This window comes from Coturnix japonica, chromosome 19 (genome assembly GCF_054131305.1).
Source record: "Coturnix japonica strain WE chromosome 19, WE-NBRP24, whole genome shotgun sequence".
In the NCBI taxonomy this organism is placed as follows: Eukaryota; Metazoa; Chordata; class Aves; order Galliformes; family Phasianidae; genus Coturnix; species Coturnix japonica.
In genome coordinates, this window is record NC_140681.1 from 1,845,660 (window position 1) to 1,862,000 (window position 16,341).

Sequence of the window (16,341 nt, forward strand, 5' to 3'; positions counted from 1 at the left end):
AAATGCCAGAACCTCCTTGGTTTTGTTCACTGCAGGCACACAGCAGAGCCCAGAGCAGCACCGCCTGGGCAGCCAGCAGCCACAGGAGCACACAGCTGCCAAAGTGGGGGAGATGGAGCCGGAGCTGCTGAGCCCCAGCTCTCAGTGCCTTTCTGAGCAGCCTGCAGTGCTGCGGTTCAGAGCAGGGACATGCCTGCTGCCAGCTGCACTGCTGGCACTGGGAAGTGGCTGGGACTGGGACAAGTTTCCCAGGACGATGTCGGTGGCCTTCGACCAGCTGGCTGAGTCTCACTCCACACAGTTGCTCATAAGCCTCTGGCAGTGGATTTTAATCTTCAGCATTAGCAGGGCAAAAAAGCAGAAGGAAAATAAAACAAAAGCTAACCCCTGCAGCTCTGTACCTGTGCAGGCAAGGGAGAGAAGGGAGCGGGAGCAGCCTGCCCAGCCCTGCAGCCAGGGCCAGGAGCTCAGGGCATGCATGTCTGCAGGCAGCTGGGTGCGGCGCTCCAGCTCCTACCGCCACACTGCCCAAGCCCACCACAAAGCACAGCATTCTCCAGACCTTCACTCCCCATTAAATGCAAACAAACACTGGTACAGCATTCAATCCAGGCCACCACATAGGCAAAATGAACCCTAAGCTACCCCGGCTGCCAAATTGTAATTAGACGGTTCTATGCCACCAGCACCATGTTTTCCCTCCAGCTATTCACAGGCCCAAGCACGTCCATCAGCAAGCCAAGGGAAGGACATGAATCACATGCCCAGGGAACAGACACGCCAGTGACCATGGAGCCTATCCACCTCTTCCACTGTGCTCTCAGGATTTCATTTCCTACTCCAAATCCTGTGGCTGAGCAGCCTGCAGTATGCTGCACCCCATGCTGCTTGCCCGTGGTGCCCTGTGCCACAGGAGCTGCCAGGCTCATCAGCAGGAAGGCATCCCCTCTTGTTCATCGAGAGACTGCACACAAACCTGCCCAAGGAATGGGCACATGCAAAGGCTGCCAAGGAGGCTGCATGAAGCCGAGGATCAAAACACACATATGACAATGCAGCCCTGACAAAATTTTAGGTGCGAACAGGCAAAGTAGCAGCTCCAAGGACACGCTCTTCATGCTGGAAGAATGCATGGAGTGGATGACTGGTAACCCCAGTTAGAGATGGGATCCCAGACTTGACTCCTACAGAAGGACCACTCTTCCCAGCAGCACCCCAAAACCCTGAATGTTTGGGCTGAGGTCCCAGCTGGCCTCTTTGGAGGCTCCTTACAGCAGGCCCAGCACCCAGATGCTTTCTAGACACCAGGAGGGATGGAGGTTTCTGCAGAAACAAGCGCCCATGCACTCAGCACATTTTCCTCATCCTTTTTATCTTCGACTCCAAGCATTCTTCAGGCTTCAGTCAGCTGCCCAAGGCCACCCTCAAGGTCACAGGGCCTGTACAGATGCCACCAGGCACACGATTTAGCCCACAGCACCTTTCTCAGTGCTGCAGGTATGCAACAGACATCTCACCCGGTAGGTCTCGACAGACACAGTTGTAAGAACCTTTGGTAAGGCTGCTGCCCAAGAGCCACGCATCTAAGAGCCGTCCCAAGGCAGGCAGTCACAAAATGACAAAATTTCTGAAAGCAGACGTCCTTCTCTCTTGCTGTTGTTGACATCCTGCACAGCAAACTCAAGCTGTCAGAAAGCTGCTTTGCCACTCTGCAGCCTGCTCCTCAAAGGCAATCAGAGCCCTTTGTGCCTCTGCCTTCCAACCGTAGAACTGGGATAAAAATCAGCCTATGCAGCGGGGCTGCTGAGAGGACGAGGAAGCACTTGTGATACCCCTCAATCCTGGGCTGTGCGGATGGATGAAGAGAACACCTGACAGTCCAATACAGACCCCCAGCAGGGATGGCACAGCAGCTCCAAACACTGACACTGAGCCCACTTCAGAGCCCAGTCTCCCCAAAGATTGCTCCTCCCGGTGTTTCTGTCTGTCTTCTCCAGCTGAAACTCCCTGCTCACAACCTGCCTGGAGACATGGTGGCCCCCAGTCCTGTTTGCTGCTGTCAGCAGCCAGCTTTAAGCTCTCCCTATGCCTTCCCAAGGCAGGGTGCAGAGCAAGGCCACATGTGAGGGCTCATACTGCAGTCCTGGGGTTCAGGAACCAGAGAACTGTGGTAGTGGTGGGCAGAACAGGGCAGGCCTGAATTCACCATGCATGTTGAAGGCCTCAAGCTGTACTTTAGTGTTTGGTGAGCGAGTAGCCCTCTTTAGTGGCAAGAAGCACTGCCAGCCCCGTCCCACAGGTCTCAAAACTAAGGTGATGAAAACTGCTCAGCTTGGTCTGTGTTCCTGCACAGTGGGTGGAGGTTGGAGGGGCAGCAAAAAGGACCCCGGGAGAACATCCCCTAGCACAGGACATCTCCAGCACCACCATGACAGCCAGAGGTCACTAGCTTGATGTAGCCGCAGGCCCCCACCCCCACACAGACGGGGGCTGGCTGCCCACACCCTGCCACTGTGCTAGAGCCAGTAAGGTGCTGTCCTGAACAGCCATGGCCTGAGGGTTTGCTGCATGCCGTGGTGAGGTCCCACAGCTCATAGCATCTGGTCCGCCTATGTAACCTTGGAGAAACTAGCAAACATCAGCCCAAAATAGCAACAGATAAATCTGCTGTTCTACAGGCCCAAGAACTTGCATGCTGCGGCATCGGGGCTGTTCCTTGACTACTTAAAGTACAAGGAGAGAATGCAAAATGTAGCAAACTCTTCTGTTCCAGCACAAAGCTGAAGTGCCTCTCCCAGGCTGCTCATGGTCCTAAGGCCAACATCCTCCAGGCTGTGCTGGCTGCATCCAAGCCTCCACTCCAGCTGCTTTGCTTTGCTCTGCCATGGCTGTAACTCAGCTGGTGCTTACCTCCAAGGGATTCAGCTGATTATAAATTATAACCCTCTGGGATACAAGTTCTTCACAATCTCAGCTTAATCTACTTTGAAGAACAGTCTCCGGAGTTCAGGCACCATCTGTAAGCTGACATCCCTCTCAATCATCTCCATGCTTCCTTGTATTTGTGTCCTTTACGCCATCCCAGGAACTCCAGCATGAGAGGAAGAGAGAAGTGCCAAAAAAATTCATCAGTCCCTCCTGTGGGAGTGCTTGGATTTCAGCAGCACAGGGCATAGAACCCTCCTCAGTCATAGACAATTCCTTTATACGCTTGAGTACCCTTTTTGAAGACCTGCTCAAAAACACGGCCAGTAAACCACCACCAGATGCACACACTGAGCAGCCCCTTCCTGCCCCAGCTGGAGTTCCGCATGTGCCCAGAAGCAGAGCGCAGCCCATGCTGCCCTGCTATTACCACAGAGCACTGTGTCTGCAGTTCCTTATTCTGTGCACAGCAATCCTTCCAGCACAGGAGAGCTGCTACAGGAAGCTGAGCTGCTCCCACCCAGGGCACAGCTGCAGAAGGCAGCACCCCTGCCAGCTGGCACATGTGGCATCACCTGCACTGCAGTGCCACCATGCTCTTGTCCCTGCTGCCCACCAACTGTCATCTCCTCTGACATGCAGCACTATGAAGGAAAGGTTGTGTGCCCCGGTGGCGCAGTGGTTTAAGACGCCGCCTTGCAACACTGGGGCCCGGAGTTCGAATCCCCCCTGTGGCGCAAGTGGTAGAAGTGCCGCTCTGCTACACAGAGGCTCGAATTCCGGGGGCTGGACTCGATGATCTCTAAGGTCCCTTCCAACCCGCACGAAACTATGAAACTATGAAAGGTTGGAGCCTCTGGACACAGCAGCACTGCCACACAGCCTCGCTTCATAGCCCACACTTACTGCCTTCACAGGCCCATACTAATGTGGTCTCTCCTCCTTCAGTACCTGGACGAGCAACTAATTTCTGACCCTTTCCTGAAACAGACATCTCAGTAAGGCCTCCACACCTCCTGCATTTCATGGCAGTGAGGCATCTCCAGAGGAAGCAGTGCACAACAAGGCCCAGAAACGTGGTCCTGCTCCAACAGACCCTGCATTCCCAGAGCAGAGCAGGCCATGAGCTCCTCAGCCCCAGCATCAACCTTCACCTGGCAGAGCCCAACCAGGAGCTGAAGAGCAGCGCATGCAGAGCCAGAGCTCAGTGCCCTGCCAGATGTGTGCACAGCTGCACCTCCTCAAACACACACAGGGCCTCGTATAGCTGGGGGGGCTCCAGGAGGCCACTCTGGATGGAACAGCAGCTGCGACAGCTCCAACAGCGACCACTGCTGCCTCTGGCTCCCAGACGCATGAGCCCACTCCCTGCTCCAGAAGCATGATGTGGACTTGGCCCAGCTCCAGCCCTGTTATTGTCAGGCAGAAAGTCCTGCTCCCCCAGTAAGGAGTTGGAGTGGGCACAGGGCCCGGCCCACAAATCTGTAACCACCTCTTCAGGAATCGGGGGAACCACAAATCTCAGCCCCCCCACAGACACACAGGTTGTGCTGCATCCAGCCTGCCTGCAGCACAGTGCGCTGAGAACAAACAGGGCACTGCTGCTGTGTGTCGTGAAAGAGAATCCTGCCTTTATACATGCACGAGAGTGCATGCTGGGAAGAGCTCCGATACCCTGGAGAGGGGCACTCTGCGGGGACTGACAGCTCTGAGGAACAGGACTTTGCCATGAGCAGCAGCAGAGGAGCACACAGACAAGGGCAGGAGCTGCAGGCCGCTCCATCCTGCTGGGTGCAGCTGGGATGCACCATGCACATATATAGAAGTCACCAAGGAATGTTGCTCACATGAGTGAGATCTTCCATCAAGTAGCATGTCACACACTTCATTTTATTTTAACTCCATTGCAAGTTCAACCAAAGAGAATGAAACACCTGGGATTAAAGGTGCCCTGCAGACAAGTCCTGAAGAAGGTAGCAGTTCATACAAAAATAGCAGCTTTCACAGCACATCCACAGCAAAGCACTAAAGTTTATTCTGGTATTCGGGACTGACTTTAATTCTGCCTCAATGCATATATATAACAAGACATTAGTATTTCTTGGAGAAGCAATACTTCTGTTACCTATAAGGCAAGAAAGTGAACATCCCCGGTAACTTGGCATCCCCTTGGTCCTGCATGATGCACACCCAGCACAGCGCTAATGCTGGGAGTCACCTGCACAGAGGAGCAGTGGGCACAGGATCCAGCACAAGATGAAAAACAGAAACACACTGGCAAGAAAAAAACTTCCCTCCCTGCCTCCATGACAGCTGATGGGTGCTTTGGCAAATGGAACTTCTTTGGAGGAACTCAACAGTGTCCATGCAACAAAAGTGCATTTTAGCACAATACCAAGTCACTGAAGTTCTCAGCAGTGGCTGCTAACATGCAGTACCTTGTAGCCAGTCCTTCCATTACTGCCTCCTCCTTCAAAGACAAAGTGAAATTCCCTGTGGGAGGCTCTCACATCCTAGGAGAGCTTTTGCAGTCCTCACGGCTGTAGCTGCAGCCCTTCTCATAATCCACGGCACACTTTCAATGCAGGACATGAGGTTTTGCAGCCCAGCTCACCTCCCTGCGCAGGCTTTCGCCTCAGGGTCCCTCCCGGCACATTCCTGCATGTCCTCCTAGCAAGAACTCCTGTGCAGGAGCTTCCCAGCTGCAGCTTGAACCCACGAGATAGATACCTTGCTCCCCCTGCCCCTCTCACAGGGACACACAGCTCTGCTGCTGCACAGCATGGGGCCAGGTAGCTCCAGCCTGTCCGGCACTGCCTCCTCCTGCTTCAGGCAGAACTGGGCTCACATATCCCACACTTTCAGGGTAACATTGAGGAAGAACAAGTATTCTGCAAATTCTTGCACATACAAGCTTCACCTTCACCTGCTTTCAGCACAGAAGAGACAAATGCTTAATCTCATCAGTTAAAATGCAGCTGAAAAACATAAAGAACCTGAGTAGATAAAAGTACCTATACTGGTGCAGCAGCAGGACCATTCAGTCAGGGCAAAGGCAGGAATACAGTAAGGAGAACTCCCAAGCTACGTGTGTGCTGAGCCGCTGTTAATAACACCATCATCAGACTGCTACTGAGCAGCATCCCTCGCAAGGAAAGCAGGGCTGGAAAATGTGAGGTGGCAGCCTCCAGTGCCTGCACTACAAATCCAGTGGGGACCAGACACTCAGTTCCCACACTTTTTGCTTTCTCTTCTGGACAGGAGTGCATTGCTCCCATTAGAGCAGGATCTATACTTGTTACAGGCTGGGAAACCCCTAGAGGTAGCAGCTGCAGCACAGATCAGCATGCACCCCTTAACCTCAACGTAACACTTCCTCTCCAGAGGAAAAATCAGAGCATCTCACTGACCTCCTGGCACCAGCCTGGCACAGCTGCGGCCCCACCAGAGGCACGGCCCCACCAGAGGCACGGCCCCACCAGAGGCACGGCCCCACCAGAGGCACGGCCCCACCAGAGGCACGGCCCCACCAGAGGCACGGCCCCACCAGAGGCAGCAGGAGCCCCGCAGCAGGAGTCCCACATCAGGCAGCACCTCCTGCAGCACCCACAGCGTGCTCCCCAGACATCCCGCCTGACCTCAGGACCTGCCCCAGCCCAGGTATTTCCTGCTGCTTTGGCTGCCCGGCCACCAGCACCGTAACAATGCTAAAAATTAATAGCCACACATTGGCGGGTTAGTAGGCTGCACACCAGATTTTCCCATATAAGGGAAAGTTGAAGGCATTGTCCTATCACATGGAAAACATGTTGCACCAGCCTGAGATAATAGAAAGCAAAATCAGAACCTCCTCGTGTCACAGGCGGACACCCACAGAGCACATTTCTTGCTGTCGGTTTGGGCCATTCCCCACGGCCCCATTACTCCCTGCTGGCTCCTGCCTGCAAAACACCGGAGCTCAGGGCTGCACAGCAGTACTGCTGCACTGCCACCATTCCAAGGGTGAAGTCTTGCTGTCCCATTCTTTTGGGGTGCTGAGAACCCACCACATCAAGCCTCCATCTCGCTGCTCAGCCAGGAGATCATTCACCCCGACCCACAGTTTGTTTGCTTCCAGCAACAGCCTCTGGACCCACAGACATGGATGAAGTGACAGCTTCCATCCTGAGCAGGGAACAGGACAACACTGGAGAAGCTCTTCCGCTGTTACTTACGTGGGCCATGGGGATGAGCCTGCTCAGCTCCCACATCCAGGTGACATCCAGCTGCTGCATTTGCCAGCGTTTCCTTACAACTCCCTGCAATGCCTGCCTTCCAGCCCCAGAACATCGAGTCCACATTCCTGTACTAAGGGCCAGCTCCTGGTGCGAGGCTGATCAGGCTGCTCCCTCCCTCGCAAAGCAGCTCCTCCTGCAGACCCACGAGAGAGGTGCTCTTATCTCCAGGAACCCGAGACAGGCCAGGCTGGCACAGCCTCATGCAAAAAACAACGGCCTGCTCCAGCAGCTGCACGCTCAGTCTCGTTGTCTCACCCAAAGCCCTCCTGCTCGTGCAAACCCTCCTTGAAATAACACTGAAGTGAAGCGCTTTGTATCACCTACCTATAAAACTTTATTGTCTTCAGAGAAGCATTTAAGAATATTAAAGATGTCTCAAGGAAGAGTAAATCTTAAAAAAAAAAAAAAAATTAAATTAAAAATACTGTAAGACTGCACAACTAGAGGGGAAAAATGGTAAAGCTTTGCTTCCTGTTAGTGAAATATAGTAGAAAGCAGTCAGGAAAATAAGAGATTCCTCTGAGAGCTCACTAAGCCACTGGAGACCAGCAGCCCCCAGACTCACAGTGAACACTGTGCCTAATGATGGCATAACTGAGGCCAGCTGCTCCGTGAGCTCAGGCTCATCCTCCTGCTGCCAATGAGGAACCAGTGGGCAGGGACAGAACCTCAAGCCAGCTTTTGCTGCCCAACTGGACAGGACAGCACAGGTATAATGGAACCTAATGGCACCTTCAGCAAGAGCTGCACATTCCCTGCAGACCAACAGTGCCGAGCAGCAGTGCAAGAGCTGCCTCCATCCCACAGATCCACGCAGGGTAATCTGTAACACACCTGCAGAAAGGGGCTGCAGCCCACAGAGCAACCAACGCCAATGTATGGAGGAACGAGACAACAGGCAGAAACCAACAGCCACAGACACGGGATGGTCTTCAGACTTTCCTTAAGTGAAAACAAACCACAAAGATCAGCCTTTCTCCAAAGGTTCTTTCTGAAGTTGGCTTTTATTGGATGAATAACAACACACGGTGTCAGTTCTGCCACAGGGGATGCCACAGACATTCTGGGAAGATGCAGCCCCACCACTCATCAGCTTTACAGCCAGAAGAGCAGAAGGGGCAGCACGCAGAGAGCCTCAGCCCAGCACCGCTGTGTGCCTGCCGGCTCTGCAGGGGAAAACTCAGCAGCACGCCCAGCGCTCCAGCAGGACCCACAAGTCCAGGCAGCTGCACTGATTCAGGGGTGACAGGAAGAATTAGCTTTCCAAAAGCAAACAGACAGCAGCATTAAGTTTTATGGCGGAAGAAGAGTTGATTTTCCACTAGACAGCAGGGGAAGAAACCCTACATGAAAACAATCCAGTTGGAGGCCAGAAGGCTCAAGAGAAACAACCCATCTATACTCCAGGAAGAACATACTCCCAGAGCAAAAATGTGCTGTTATTGCTTCATCCTTCCACAGCTGGACCCAAACAATTTCTCTGCAGAGCAGCAGAGCCACACTCCCACATGAAGGAGGTAAACAAGGCGAGCATGAAGGCACCAACTGCCATCGGCCCAGCACCAGCACCTCACTGTGGGAAGGATGAGCAGCTCAGCTAGCAACAGCGCAACCCCGCCGACCCCGCAGCAGCTGAACGGACAGAGGAAGCAGATGCCAAAGATCTGCACGCAGAAGGGCCAGAGATAAACAACCGCATCTGACACTGACACCCACACCTGGCTGCGGGCAGCGCCGGGGGCCGGCACACACCTACGGGAACTTCACGTGAGCACGGCGAGCGAACCGCAGCACCCCACCCCCGTCCCTGTATTCCCTGCGTCCAAAAGAATTTGCTGCAATTCTCAAGCGGGGGGGGAGGAAGAGAGAAAGACATAACAGCTTTTTAGCGCCGGTTTGGGGCAGCGCTCGGTTGAACACCAGCGGAGGGCTGGCACAGCACGGCACGGCCCTGCACAGCACAGCACAGCACGGCACGGCACGGCCTCCCGGCTCAGCGCGGCCATGCGGGGCTCAGAGCGGCCGGCAGCCCCGACAACCCCAGCGCCGCGACCCCGGCGCCCGGCATCGCCTTCCTCCGCTCCGGCCGCGCGTTCCCCTCCGACCCCGCGGTCCCCGCCGATCCTCGCTCCCACCCGCGTTGCCCGCCGGGAAGAACCGCGGCACGAACGCGGCAAATTCCGCGACGTCGTCATCGGAGCCGCACGGACGCAGGGGACGGCGGCGGCGGACTGCGGCGCTCCGTGACACGGCCGCAGCGTCACCGCAGCGCCCGGCAGAGCCCGAGCCCCAACGCGCTTCGCGGCGCCGCTCCGCGCGCCGTTTCCCCCCGCCCCGGGAGGACCCCGCGCCGTTCCCGACCCCGAACTCCCCGCAACGCGGCCCCCGTCGGTCCCCGTCGGCCCGGGGGCGGGGAGGGCGGCGCGGAAGAAGCCGCGGGGCGCCCCCGCCCCCCGGGCCGCCCCTCCCCGCGCCCCTCCGCGCCCGGCCCGGCCCCGCGCCCCAAGGACGGCGCCGTGACAGGGCCGGACCGGGCCCCCTCGGGACCCAACGCCGCCAACGCCGCCGCCCGGCCCCGCACCGCCCGCCGCCACGCTCGGCCCCGGTGCCGCCCCACAGCCGCCCCCCGTCCCACCGCCGTCCCCGGCGGCGCCGCGCGGGAGAACCCGAAAGTTGGGGGCAGAACTCACCTAAAATGGCTCCCCGGCAGCCCCGGCGCCAACAGCCATTATTTGGTGAAGTTTAGCCCAGCGCCCTGCAAGGACACCCGAACCTCGCCCGGGCACGCCCCCCCCGCGCACTCATTGGCTGCCCGCGGCCGCGCGCCGCTGCCCATTGGCCGCCCGGCCCGTCAGCCGCGCGCCGCTCGCGCCAAGCTTGGCTGCAGCGCGCCCGCGGCCCGCTCCATTGTGCTGCTGTTTGCGCCGATGAGAGCGCGGCTCCCATTGGACGCGGCGCCGCCCCCGCGCCCTCCGCGTCCGCGCAGACCCGGATGTGGCCGCCCCGGGGCGTCGCGCCGCGCCCGGTACCCGCGGCTGGGGACGGGGGGCAGCAGCGAGCCGTTATTATGGGAACCGGGAGTCGGGCTGCGAGCGCCACGGGCCGCCGTGCCCTGCCGGGTGTCGGGATGGATGAGACCGGCCCGGGCTGAGCACGTGGTGCTGTGCAGCCGAAGGACGGGGATGGTGCTCGGGGAGCATCACCTGCAGAGCGCGCCCACTGCTCACAGCAGCACGCAGGGAGCGGGAGCCGCGCCGTGCTTCGTGGCGGTGCTTCGTGGCGGTGCAGAGATGAACACCGGCCCCGAAGCGCGGCTGTGTGGGAGCTAATGAGCTCCGCCGAGACTCGGGGCCGATGAACGCAGTGCAGCGCAGCTCTCGTGCGGCCGCGCTGCCCGCGGAGCCGTGGGGGAGCGCCGGCACGAGCTGCATCGCACCCTGGGAAGCTCCGAGTGTCCGGCCGCAGCTGGGCGGTGCTGCACGTGCCCCGAGCTCAGCGCGCAGCGTTACAGGTGCACTGCGGGGCTGCTTTCACCTTCACGTCGGCCCCTCGCACCCCAGCGCTCCTCCCAACGAGCCCGGGCTTCCTGCGCCGCGTTCCCCTTCCTGCCGCTTCGCCCATACCTGACCTTGGCCCCTTTTTCCTCTGTCCGTTTCCTTGCCCGCAGTTGACAAGCGGGCACTTCTGAGATGTACATTTTTGTCCTCCCTGTCCCCGCACTGAGATTCGCGTTCTGCACGTAGTTATCACCATGTGAACTGTTCCTCCCCTTCTCCCAGTCCTCCCGTTCCTCCTGAAGCCATTGTCTGTTTCTCTACCTGGCCGCTTCCCTTCTCCCATGCGCTGCTCAGCCATTGGACAGCTCCCCACCCTTCCCTGTATCCTCTGCCTCCATATGAAGAGCTCCTGTTAGGGCAGAATTAATTGTACCAGCTGTGCCCACCTCGGTCAGCCCTCCCAGCTGCATACCTGCAATTTCATCCCTCCAAAGTGGGACGCAATGAAAGCAGAATGTGTGATTTGATGATGGAAATGAATCCACTGACCCAGCCCAGCTCCTTCCTGACGGTCGTGGTGTTGTCATTTCGTTGTGCTGCTGACACCCGAGTGGCAGTGAGTGCATGCCCTCGTGTTACCACCTGGTTCCCTCCCACCACGAGTTCCTTTTGTCGGTGGCCCCACGGCATCCCCACACCAGTAAGGAAATCCCATTATGCTCTGCAGAAAGCAGAATTAAGTCTTGGGTATTCCCAGACCCTTTGGGGTGCAGGATGTCTCACCACCTGCAGCCATCGTTCTGCCCCATCCTTGGGCTCACTCCACCCCCCCACAATCTACTCTGAGGTAGTCAAATTTGGGGCTCTATATAAAGGACCATAACAGCATCCTTTGGCAAGCAGTCCCAGGCTGAACCCCTTGGGGTCCTCCCTTCATGGAATGCAGCCAGCTCAGCTCCTGGGCCTCATGGAGCAACCTTCACCACCTGCAGCGTGCTGGTGGGGCCTGCAGCTCAGACATGGGTCTGTATGGCCCCAAAGGAGACACGTTACTGTTACGTGTTTACCTTAAAATGAACATTAGCTGGAATCAGGAAGAGCACCACATAAATGAAGCTGCCTTCTCCCAGCACCTGTACTAGGCAACAGCAGCAAACACAAAAGAAAGCAATGAGGAAATTAAAGGAATAACACGGTCAGCTGGCTTCCACTGCACACTGCTGGGGAGGTGGGCAGAATCCTGCTCAGCTCAGGCTCCCTCGAGGCCAGTGCCCATCTCCTGTCCCATGGCCTGCAGGGAGGCTTGTGGCAAGCAAGGAACAATTGCCTGGGACCTGGGGCTGCTCACCTGTAGAATACAGCAGTGATTTCAGGGCCTGTGTTTAGCAGCCCTGAAGCTGGAAACCAAAGGACAGGATTTCCTTGGATGTGGTTGTTTGAGGGAATTCCCCTGCCCTCGGGAGCCTGGGCGGGGCCTGTATCAGATGAAGTACAAGATTGCTGTTGTAAATTTTCCTGTGGGATTATTTGGGATTATTCAGTGGTTTCCTGGGTTTTTCTGCCATGGATGATTTATGGCGGAGGAGATGTGGGGAGCTTCCAGGAACTGGGAATTTCATGATCAGGCCCCAAAGCTGCCATCCCTTGGGCAGAAGAAAAGTTTCCTGACAGCCATCTCCCAGCACAGTCCCTGTGATGTGCTGCCTGCTCAAGCTCTGTGGCTTCAGACCCTCCAGCTCAAAGGTGCTCCCAGTCACTCCCCCAATTAAGGAGGAGAGAAGGTTCTTTATATGTTGCTTACCATCAGCCAGACCTCTAAGCATCCCTTACCTGCATCTTGGGCAGGCTCTGCTCGCCATGTGCCTGGAGCTGGAGCAGAGCTATGGGCCACAATCAGCCCTGTGCTCAGACAGCAGAGCAGATCCGTGCTGTGCAGCCACCAGCACTTTGTGCAGAGCTCCTCTTGGCTGTGTTCTGCTCTCACAGACTTCTCACAGACTGATGTCACTCCTGGCGGCTCTGCTCTGTCTCACCGAGCACCCTCTGTGACGGGCTCTGCTGCCCACATGAGCTTCGCTTGCTATGCTTCAACTCTAAAAGCTCATTTGCATGGCAGCACTTTGCTCCTGGCAGTTGCTTTGCTGTCCTGCAGACCCTCTGGGTCTCCACAGGTTGTTCTCAGGGCTTGCCCAGCTCCTCCTTCCCTTCTCTGCACACTGTGAAGCCAGCTGGACCCTTGCCTTAAGGTTTTTTCCATATACTTTTACCCCAAAACATGAAATCCTAGAAAAGAAGGAGCCTCAGGGGAGCAGCTAATGCCCTTTGGGCCAACTTCTTCTAGGAACCTTAGTGCTGACACTCTGATCCCTCGGGGAATGTTTTTCCAGCATCTGCCTTGAATTTCTCCACAATAATTTAAGCCTGTTTCCCCTTGTTTTATTCAGCATGGGCAGATTAATCCTTTCCTCTTTGCAGGAGTCATTTGCATTCCTGCAGACAGCTGCTCCAGCCTGCTCTGCTCTCTCCTACCAATTAAGCAGTCCCACGTCTCGCCATTTTTCCTTGCCGATGGTGTTTCCCAGGTCTCTGACATCCTGCTCTGGACTCTCTCCAAGCAGCCCAAAGGGCACTGTCCAGGCATCGCTGCCTCCCCTCGCTGCTCCCTGTGCCTCCAGCACCCGCCAGCATCCTCTGCTCCACGTGATTGCACAGAGCCGCAGTTCCTTTCCCCCCACATTCATCTCTTCCCTCCTTCTCCCCACTTCTTGTTTATGCAATTGCCTCTTTGTGCTGAAGTGCCGACAGCCTTTATCTGTGCCACACGGCATCCTCATCCCTGAGACCATTTCTCCAACGTGTCAGCAGCGGAGGGGTGGGGAAGCGGCTTGCAATGAGGAGCGGCTTGCAATGAGGATCCTGCCTTCCGACATGCTTCCCATCCTTTCTGCCTTCCTAATTTGTCTGCAGGTTTAAAAGCCAGTCCTGCATCCCTTTATCTCACTTGCTGGTAGCCGCAGCTTGGCAGCCCCTGTCTGAGCTGGGAATGGCACTCATTTTATAGCAGGTTTATGCAGAATGTGATCTGTAACTTGCTTAGGAGCCTGTTTTATGAAACAATGTGGAAAGCCTTACAAGCATCAAGATTTATACTGCCATTCCAGCCTGTCTCAGCAGCAGATGCCATTGTTGTGCCACAGCCTGGCCCTTAGGAGCCATAACAACACAGGGGGCTGTGACTAGACATGAGGACGGGGTTTCTCCCATGAGGGCTGTGCTCTGGATCTTTCACTTGCTGTCCCATCTCACACTGGCAGCTCAGGAATGGAGATCCCCCATCTGCATCCCAGCTTGGGCTGAGCCTGTCCATGGCTCTGGCCCAGCCCGCTCCATGTGCTCCGTAGCCGTTGTGGTCGCACTGCATCCAGGTTCTCCCTGGAGTGCAGAACAAATGTCTGCATCCTTAATATACAAAACACATTCCTCCTTAATCCCCTGCCTGTCTTTCCAGAACAAGCTGCATCCTCCGATATTAATATTCCAGTCATGTGGCTGAGCCCACCAAGCCTTTGTTATGCCAATTAAATCATAATCTTGATCATGCATTAAGACTTCCAGCTCCTTTTGTTTATCTCTGCCAGCACACCAATGCAGAAGCTGACAGGCAGCCTGACCCCCTGCCCCCCATGTCCCCAGGGGCCATGTCTGAAATGCCTCCTCCTGTATTGCAGGTGCTGCCTTCCAGTGCTGGCACTGGCCGGGTCTCACCGTGGGATGTCGGTGACTGTGGTTGTGGCTCAGAGCACGGTCCAAAAAGCACTGGGTGGATGGGGGCGTCTCTGGAGGACACCGAGTGCAGCCCCCCACTCCCACAGGGACGCTCAGAACAGGCAGTTTGGGTTGCAGCTCCCTGCAGCACCTGGTGATGCAGCGGGGAGGTGGGATTAGTGCTGCACCTGTTCCCTTGGTGCTATTGGTGCTAAGTGGAGTGAGGCTGCCCTGAGTGCTGGGCTGAGAGAGTGAAGGTGAGGGATCAGCACCTGCTCTGGGATGCCATCTTACTCCTTGATGCGGCCCCAAGCAGTGCTGAAAATCTGGAGGTGTTTTGAGGCAGGGGTGATGTTGATCTGTCCCTTAATCCCAGACCTGGAGGGAATCCAGGAAGGTAAGGGTGTGCTTGGTACCAGGGGGGCACCTTTGTGCTGACCACAGAGCTGGCATGGCCCTGTCCCGCAGCAGCTCCCTGCTCCATGTTATCCCGTCCTGTGGGGATAACCCATCTGGAGCAGCTGAGTTACTTCTTATTACTCGGAGGCAAGCAATCTCTCAGCAGAACTCAGGGAAATCAATAGTTGAAGGAAAATTAGCTCATTAAACAGCCATAAACACAAATGCGAGGATCACTCACATCCTACCACTGCATCCATACAGACATCTGCTCAGTTTCCGGGACACGGAGGGAAGCAGAGCTGCTGGCAGGCAGACCCGGGGGGCCGTGAGGCCTGTCCTCACCCCACTGAGTGTAGGAGGGGTGCTGGGGGTGCTGGGACAGCCCTGCAGGGTGTGCACCCAGCAGGCATTGTCCTCCACCACGAGGAGGCTGGGGCTGTTCTCACCCTGCCCAACACCTCGTTGAGGCTGCACTGTGCTGTTGTGGCAGGATGGCACCCTGAGCAACACACGGAGCCCTCCCAGGGGTGGGAGCTCCTTTCTCCCACGTGGAGGCTGGGAGAGCTGCTGGCATTGCCATCATCACACAGCTCCAGCATTGCCATCATCACACAGCTCCAGTACTGCCATCATCACACAGCTCTGCTACGTGTCCCCCAGAAGGGACTTAGGGGGAAGAGCCGCTGGCTGTTTATCCTGGCAGCAAGGGCAGCATGTCAGCACATTACAGGCCTTTGCTGCTGCCACCATCTGGGAAAAGCACAACAAACCCATTCTGTGACCTGCAGTAGCAGCTGGCAGCGTGCCCTTCTTGGGGTGCACAGAGTGCACAGGGCAGCAGTGGGGTCGGGCGCCATCCTTGGCAGTTTCAGGTCCAATCTGAACAAAGCCTGAGCGCCCAGTGCCACTGCTGAGCCTGGATGAGAGGTGCTGGGATGCTTCGGCACACACTGCCCCCCATCCCCACAGCCAGGGCCTCAAAACTGAGCAAGGGAGAGAACCACAAGGGAGTATTTCAGGTCTTGTGTCCTACTGCAGCAGTCCTGTTACCGAGGGTTACCAGACATGAAAGCACAACTTATTTTCATGTTACTTTATGCAATAAAACAACTTGCTCCTTTTCAGGTTATAGCAGCTCTTAGGAAATAGAACCAATTTAAATCTCATCCCTTCATTACAAATCCTTTCTAAACCAGCGCCGTAGTTTAGCCGAAGTGGTCGGCTCAGCCTCCTCCTGCCACGTGCTTTGCTGTGACTCATGGACACACTTCTTTACCCAGAGCTCCAACACAACTGCAGGGGGGCTCAGACAGCAGGGACGGCCGTGTGCCACTGTGTCCAGGTGCCACCACATCCAGGTGACCACAGGAGAGCGTGGCACTGAGCCCAGTGTCAGCAGGAGGGAGCAAATGGCTGCATGGGCCTGATACTGGCATATGGTCCCTATGGGGGATATCTCAGTTGGAGTTTAGAAG

General features: G+C 56.4%; 1 protein-coding gene across 4 annotated transcripts in view; it reads right to left on the minus strand.

The window, feature by feature from the left end:
• Positions 1 to 9,971, minus strand: part of CHD6 (chromodomain helicase DNA binding protein 6) — a 71,477-nt gene extending 61,506 nt beyond the window's left edge. For all 4 annotated transcript variants that reach the window (XM_085519922.1, XM_085519923.1, XM_085519921.1 and 1 more), the window contains exon 1: positions 9,893 to 9,971. The gene's annotated coding sequence lies outside the window, so the exon portion shown is untranslated. The remainder of the gene's footprint in view (positions 1 to 9,892) is intronic.
• Positions 9,972 to 16,341: the final 6,370 nt, after the last annotated feature.